This window comes from Cryptomeria japonica, unplaced genomic scaffold (genome assembly GCF_030272615.1).
Source record: "Cryptomeria japonica unplaced genomic scaffold, Sugi_1.0 HiC_scaffold_1034, whole genome shotgun sequence".
Lineage (NCBI taxonomy): Eukaryota > Viridiplantae > Streptophyta > Pinopsida > Cupressales > Cupressaceae > Cryptomeria > Cryptomeria japonica.
In genome coordinates this window covers 6,948-12,204 of record NW_026729694.1, presented here as the reverse complement: position 1 = coordinate 12,204, position 5,257 = coordinate 6,948, and the positions used below count along the sequence as shown (strand labels likewise).

General features: G+C 62.6%; 1 non-coding gene across 1 annotated transcript; it reads left to right on the top strand.

The window, feature by feature from the left end:
* The first annotated feature begins 1,883 nt into the window (after positions 1 to 1,883).
* Positions 1,884 to 2,002, top strand: LOC131873080 (5S ribosomal RNA). The gene has a single exon (XR_009371117.1). It is a non-coding gene; the product is annotated as a 5S ribosomal RNA (ribosomal RNA).
* The last annotated feature ends 3,255 nt before the right edge of the window (positions 2,003 to 5,257 follow it).

Sequence of the window (5,257 nt, the reverse complement as noted above, 5' to 3'; positions counted from 1 at the left end):
AACGATATTTTAAAATTTCCGTTCTGAAAGATAGTGAAAAAAACGGAACGCGGGTGCCATCTTGAGCCCTTCCTGATGCGCAGCCCAGGCAAGTTGTGCGCACCAAGGTGCCCACCCTGGCGGAGGTGCGCGCCCGGGGCAAACCGGGCTCCGACTTCGTGCACTGCATGGTGCCCACCAAGGCGCGCAACCCAGCCAAGGTGCCCACCGCAGCGAAGGTGCACGCGAGGTGCGCACCCGAGGTGCACACCCGGGGCAAACCGGGCTCCGACTTCGTGCACGCCGCACCTTGGAGCACACTTCAGAGCGCTCCTTGGTACGCACCAGGGCGCGCAACCCAGCCAAGGTGCTCACCCCGGCGAAGGTGCACGCGAGGTGCGCACCCGGGGCAAACCGGGCTCGGACTTCGTGCACGCCGCACCTTGGAGCACACATCGGAGCGCTCCCGGGTTCGCACCAGCATTGCGCACCTTTGATGCGCTGCCTTCACTAATTTCCAGAAAAGGCAAAAAAAAGAAAAAAATGAGATTTTAAAATTTCCGTTTTGAAAGATAGTGAAAAAAACGGAACGCGGGTGCCATCTTGAGCCCGCCCTGGTGTGCAGCCCAGGCAAGTTGTGCGCACCAAGGCACCCACCCTGGCCAAGGTGGGTCACGGGGTGGGTCCTAGGGTGGGTAACGGGGTGGGTACTAAGGTGCGTGCCAAGGTGGGTCATAGGGTGGGTGCCAAGGTGGGCACCAGGGTGGGTGTGCACCAACCCTAGCCAGGGTAGGTCACGGGGTGGTTGTCGGGGTGGGCGTCAAGGAGCCAAGGTGGGTGGCAAGTAGCCAAGTTGCGTGCCAAGGTGGGTGTCGGGGTGGGTGCCAAGGATCCAAGGTGGGTGCCAAGGAACCAAGGTGGGTGTCTGGGTGGGTGCCGAGGTGGGAGCCAGGGTGGGTCCCAAGGTGAGTGCAAAGGTGGGTGCCAGGGTCAAGGTGAGTGCCAATGTGGGTTCCAAGGTGCCAGGGTCAGGGTGAGTGCCAATGTGGGTTCAAAGGTGCTAAGTTGGGTGCGAGGTTGGGTGCGAGGGTGGGTGGGTGCCAAGGTGTGCTAGGTGGAAGCCCGGGTGGGTCGGCATCCCATGGGTGTCGAGTTGGGTGCCTGATGGGTGCTTCTTGTCAAGTTTTAGTCGTCGGGACTCATTTCGAGCCTTAGAGGTCGTTTCTTGTCCGGTTGCCCTGTCTTCGACCTGGGAACCCAATTTTGGTCCTCGGGTCCCATTTTTTTTTGTCTCGCATCCCACTTTTGGCCTGTGGCCTTTTCGGGGTCGATTCTCGTTTTGGGCATCAGAGCATGTTTCTTCTCCTAAAACCCAATATTTGTTTATTAAGTCTCGGAACACATTTTTGTTCTCGTGGACCCATCATGGGTCTTGGAACGCATTTGTGGTCCTTGGGTCCCATTTTGCATCCCGAAACTTGTGTTTTGGTGCTTGATCCCTATTTTGGGTGCCCACCTTGCACCAAGTGCGCACCCGGGGCAAACCGAGCGCCTTGGTGCACCGGGGCAAGATCGAGCGTGCACCCGAGGCGCCCCGAACATGCACCAAGGTGCACTCGGCCCACATGTGAGCGCAGGTCGTTGCGCCCGAGGTGGTGTGTGGGCACCGCGTTGCAGACGGGACACTGCACGCACACGACGCCCCCTCCAGGTGCACGCACGTAGGCCGGGCCGGGTGCACACCCGACGCCCTAGCAAGGTGCGCGCACCCGGGCAGGGCTCACACTTGGCGAACGGGGCGCACTTCGCGAGGGAGGGTGTGCACCTCGACGGGGGTGGGTGGCCGGGGTGGATTCGCACGTGGGTCGCGGTTTGCTAAGTACACACTGCGACAAGCTCATAACGGGTGCGATCATACCAGCGTTAGTGCACCGGATCCCATCAGAACTCCGCAGTTAAGCGCGCTTGGGCCGGAGTAGTACTGGGATGGGTGACCTCCCGGGAAGTCCCGGTGTTGCACCCTTTTTTAGTTTTTCGCCGGGCGTCGCAATGCTATTTGAATAAACCTTTTGCCCGTTTGCGTTCTCGTCGGGGCCGGGCCGGGCCGGGGTGCGCTGCCCGCACTACCGCGCGCGCGGGGGCGACACCGAGCGCGCACCCGAGGCGCCCCGAGCACACAGGCCACGGTGCAACCCGGGCGTTGTGCGCGCACCCCGGTGCGCCCGAGGTGCTGCGCGCGCACCCAGGTGAAATCGGTGTGCACCTCGGCCAGTGCGCGCTCGGTCGAGTCGCGCACGTTGGCCAAGGTGCACGGTGATGTTTCTTACTCTAAGGTTCCGCACCAGACGCCCGGGACAGGTGAGCGAAGCTGGGCGGGGCCGGGTGCGCGGCCGGGGCAGGTGCACGCAGCTGGAGAGAGCTTTGGAGCACACTTCGGAGCGCACCAATGATGCGCTCCATTCAAAAGTTTCCTGAAAAGGCAAAAAAAGTTGAGATTATAGAATTTCCCACTTGAGAGATTGTAAAAAAAAAAAATTTAAAATGAAGGAAACGCGGGTGCCAAGGTGTGCGCAGCCCAGCCAAGGTGTGCGCACCAAGGCGCCCACCCTGGCGAAGGTGCACGCAAGGTGCGCACCCGAGGCAAACCGGACAATTAACCCAACTTTCGACTTCGCGCGCACCTTGGAGCGCACTTCGGAGCGCTCCTTGGTGCGCACCAATCTTGGGCACCTCGGAGTGCACCATGGCGCCCACCAAGGTGCGCACCCGGGGCAAACCGAGCTCCGACTTCGTGCGCACCTTGGAGCGCACGAAAGGTGCGCACCATGGCGCCCACCAAGGTGCGCAGCCCAGCCAAGGCGTGCGCATCAAGGTGCGCACCCTGGCGAAGGTGCGCACCCGGGGCAAACCGAGCTCCGACTTCGTGCGCACCTTGGAGCGCACAAAAGGTGCGCAACCCAGCCAAGGTGTGCGCACCCCGGTCAAACCGAGCTCCGAATCGTGCGCACCAGAGGTGCACGCCATCGTGCGCACCTTGGAGCACACTTCGGAGCCCTCCTTGGTGCGCGCCGATGTTGCGCACCTCGGAGCGCACCCGGGGAAAACAATGCAATTAACCCGACTTTCGACTTCGTGGGCACCTCGGAGCGCTCTCGGGTTCGCACCTCGGAGCACACCGAGGTGCGCACCTTTGATGCGCTGCCTTCACCAATTTCCAGAAAAGGCAAGAAAACATTGAGAAGGTGTGCGCACCGAGGTGCCCACCCTGGCGAAGGTGCACGCGAGGTGCGCACCCGGGGCAAACCGGGCTCCGACTTCGTGCACGCCGCACCTTGGAGCACACTTCGGAGCGCTCCTTGGTGCGCACCAGGGCGCGCAACCCAGCCGAGGTGCCCACCCCGGCGAAGGTGCACGCGAGGTGCGCACCCGGGGCAAACCGGGCTCCGACTTCGTGCACGCCATGGTGCCCACCGCGGCGAAGGTGCACGCGAGGTGCGCACCCGGGGCAAACCGGGCTCCGACTTCGTGCACGCCGCACCTTGGAGCACACTTCGGAGCGCTCCTTGGTGCGCACCATGGTGCCCACCAGGGCGCGCAACCCCGCCGAAGGTGCACGCGAGGTGCGCACCCGGGGCAAACCGGGCTCCGACTTCGTGCACGCCGCACCTTGGAGCACACTTCGGAGCGCTCCTTGGTGCGCACCATGGTGCCCACCAGGGCGCGCAACCCCGCCGAAGGTGCACGCGAGGTGCGCACCCGGGGCAAACCGGGCTCCGACTTCGTGCACGCCATGGTGCGCACCGCGGCGAAGGTGCGCACCCGGGGCAAACCGGGCTCCGACTTCGTGCACGCCGCACCTTGGAGCACACTTCGGAGCGCTCCTTGGTGCGCACCAGGGCGCGCAACCCAGCCGAGGTGCCCACCCCGGCGAAGGTGCACGCGAGGTGCGTACCCGGGGCAAACCGGGCTCCGACTTCGTGCACGCCGCACCTTGGAGCACACTTCGGAGCGCTCCTTGGTGCGCACCATGGTGCCCACCAGGCCGCGCAACCCAGCCAAGGTGTGCGCACCAAGGTGCACGCGAGGTGCGCACCCGGGGCAAACCGGGGTCCGACTTCGTGCACGCCGCACCTTGGAGCACACATCGGGGCGCTCCCGGGTTCGCACCGGCGTTGCGCACCGTGGTGGGCACCTCGGAGCACACCAAGGTGGGCAGCGAGGTGCGCACCTTTGATGCGATGCCTTCACTAATTTCCATAAAAGGCAAAAAAAAAACGAGATTTTAAAATTTCCGTTTTGAAAGATAGTGAGAAAAAGGGAATGCTGGTGCCATCTTGAGCCCGCCCTGGTGCGCAGCCCAGCCAAGGTGTGCGCACCAAGGTGCCCACCCTGGCGAAGGTGCGCGCCCGGGCAATTAACCCAACTTCCAACTTCGCGCGCGCCAGGGTGGGAGCGCACCCAACAACCGGGCCTGGGAAGAGCCAATGCGAGAAACCCCACCAAACGCTCTGACAAAAAAAGAGGGGGCGCTCCAGTAACCCCGCTTCGGAGCGCACCCTGGGCAAACCCAGCCAAGGTGCCCACCCCGGCCAAGGTGCAGGCGAGGTGCGCACCCGGGGCAAACCGGGCTCCGACAACGTGCACGCCGCACCTTGGAGCACACTTCGTAGCGCTCCCGGGTGCGCACCTCAGAGCACACCAAGGTGGGCAGCGAGGTGCGCACCTTTGATGCGCTGCCTTCACTAATTTCCAGAAAAGGCAAAAAAAAAAGGAGATTTTAAAATTTCCGTTTTGAAAGATAGTGAAAAAAACGGAACGCGCGTGCCATCTTGAGCCCGCCCTGGTGCGCAGCCCAGGTAAGGTGCCCACCCTGGCAAAGGTGCGCACCCGGGCAATTAACCCTACTTCCGACTTCGTGCGCGCCAGGGTGGCAACCGGGCCTCGGAAGAGCCAATGCGAGAAACCCCACCAAACGCTCCGACAAAAAAAGAGGCGGCGCTCCAATAACCCCGCTTCGGAGCGCAGCCGGGGCAAACCCAGCCAAGGTGCCCACCCCGACGAAGGTGCACGCGAGGTGCGCACCCGGGGCAAACCGGGCTCCGACAACGTGCACGCAGCACCTTGGAGCACACTTCGAAGCACTCCCGGGTGCCCACCGGCGTTGCGCACCGTGGTGGGCAGCGAGGTGCGCACCTTTGATGCGCTGCCTTCACTAATTTCCAGAAAAAGGCAAAAAAAAATGAGATTTTAAAATTTCCGTTTTGAAAGATAGTGAAAA